Genomic DNA, 2412 nt, shown 5'->3' with positions numbered 1-2412 from the left:
TGTAGTTTGTTTCCTAGGAGCAGCCGGCAGCACTGGAGTTCCGGCACTGTGAAGCTGCTGTGCGCCTCTTTATCCTTCTGCTCAGCTGTGGCAGGGTTATGGCAGCGTTTGGGGGAGTGCCCAAAAGGATTGGGTTTTCTCAGCCCCGATCTCGGGTTGGGGTACAGACAATGTGGTCTGTGGCAGATTCTGCTGGACGCCTCCTGCCTCCTCTGAAGAGGGAGTAGGAATTTTGAGCTGGGCGTGTAGCTGTGCAGCTGTAATCCATGCAAGACGGGAGCTCAATTGTGATGGCGGCGGGTACCTGCCATCTGAGAGACCTTCCAGGGCAAGACTGGGTGACCCGTGACCAGTCTGGCAACTTTGCTTTCCCGTGGGTTTTTTTTTGCGACTGGGACTCTCAGCCTCAGGCACCCTTGTGCCCATCAATCAGCCTGGGAAAGTGATCGGGACATGCAGGCTTTCGGCACAAGCCTGGAGACCCAAAGCCTGCCTTAGCCGGGTTCTCTTCCGGGTTCTGGCTGGGCAGCCGAGAGTGGACCCGACTGATTCCCACGCCGTGGGAGCCTCCCCTCACCTGGGAAACACGATCGATTGCTGTTGTTTTAGGGCCCAGAGTTCAGTCTCCTGGTAGCTGCACAGAGTGTGTTGCCCCGCTTCTCAGACACGGTGTTCTCCCGGTGCTGCCATCTTGGCTCCCCACCCTGGCCGTTCTTGGCATTCTTCCTCTTTACTCAGCCTGGACGATAAAGGAGGAGATGCCCATGTGCTTCTGGGAGTCCAGATGGACAATGAAGCACAGAATGTTCACCATCTTATTGCAGACCCTGATATGATGCTTGCGGATCAGTACACTGGCATGGGGAATGGATTTGGCCAGGTCCAGCTTAAAGACCTGGTTCTGCAGTTGCCTGTCCAAGAAATCCTCAGCTTTCAGGCATAGGGTGTAATCCAGCTTCATCTTGCCCTCATTCAGCACTCCAATTTGAACAAGTCGCCTCAGTAGAACATTGCCTTCAAAAAGATGTTCTGGGGGTCCTTTTTGTCCAGTGTCAACAACTCCCAGGCAGCCTTGTGAATCTTGCCCAATGTAAACTTGACCCACTACACCTCGTGTTTGTTGTGGAGCTCATACTCTATGATCAACATCATTTCCTGTTTGAGACAGGAATTCTCAAAGGGTCTTTGTAGGGTCACATAAGTTTTCTGACAAACCCAAATGATGGTAACCAGCATGCTGACTTCTCTAGGCCTGCTGAGTCTATGAACTGATGCCTGTGAGAAAGACAGGTGCATGGAGATTTTAAAGAAAAGGAACACACACACACACACACACACACACACACACACACACACACACACTCTATCCTAGTTGGCAACTACACAATAAAGCAAGAAATCAATTTAACAGGAAACAAGAATATGTAGTTACAGTTAGCTTGGGTGTTTCCACTCTGAGTTTACAGAACAGTGTTGGGTGCTTCCCCTCAAGACTTTTCACGGCAGGGAGTAGAAACCCAGGGTAGGATAATGCTTCTGTAAATGCTTATTCACCAGCATTGACCAGCACCAGCCTGCATGCCATAGTAAGTGAGACCACCTGGACTTGGAACTAGCTATTATGCTTATTTCTCTACCAGAGAAAAGAACGGTAAAGACACAGTAAAGAACAGCACAGGGTCACAATAGTCATTATGTCCTAGATGTCCCAGTTGTCTTGTCAAGCAATGCACAGATCATCCAAGTGGACAAGATTCTCCTGGATAACAACTATTGGAAAAGAAGACCACTGATGTACCTCAAAATGATTCTCAAATTGTTTTCTATGTAAATCTCCCATATACCTAACTGGCCAAATTTCCAATCTCTTGTGTCTGCTCAAACTCTTAAAGTGTAACCTGGGCCTAGAATCTGAAAGAAAGTCAAGGATGACAAAATGTTTGAATATATACACATGGGGTCTATATGAGCTACTACCTCTCATCAGACAAGACTCTCTTTACAACAAATGGAGACCATCACTGCAAATTACATCTTGTTACAGATCATGGTGATCCCGACTCCAACAGATAGCTATATCCCATAGCTACAGCCTCAGTGGCTCCACAAATAGTGTGGATGGTGGGGCAAAGAGATTCTGAGAGGCAAAATACAAGGAAGTGGGATGTGAAACAGTCTGTCTTAAAACGGTTGCATAAACAAGAACAAAATAATGAAAGTGTTGATGTGGAAGGAAGAATTTTGGAAGGGACTCACTACTAGACCAAGAAATTAGCCCCTCTCAGGGATGAGCTTTCTATGTGATCACCCAATACAAAGTGTTCAGCACTTGGGATGGTTATTCTTGCTTGTCAACTTGATTACTTCTGCAATTAACTAAAATGCAAAAGCCTGGGAAATTTAGCCTGAGAT

The 2412-nt window shown here is 47.3% G+C and overlaps 1 pseudogene; it reads right to left on the bottom strand.

The window, feature by feature from the left end:
• Positions 1-703: 703 nt before the first annotated feature.
• On the bottom strand, positions 704-1236 carry LOC129685869 (40S ribosomal protein S9-like; annotated as a pseudogene).
• Positions 1237-2412: the final 1176 nt, after the last annotated feature.

The sequence above is a fragment of the Psammomys obesus genome, unplaced genomic scaffold, assembly GCF_907164565.1.
Source record: "Psammomys obesus unplaced genomic scaffold, mPsaObe1.curated_primary_1811, whole genome shotgun sequence".
NCBI classification, from domain to species: domain Eukaryota; kingdom Metazoa; phylum Chordata; class Mammalia; order Rodentia; family Muridae; genus Psammomys; species Psammomys obesus.
This window is presented reverse-complemented; position numbering and strand designations above follow the sequence as displayed.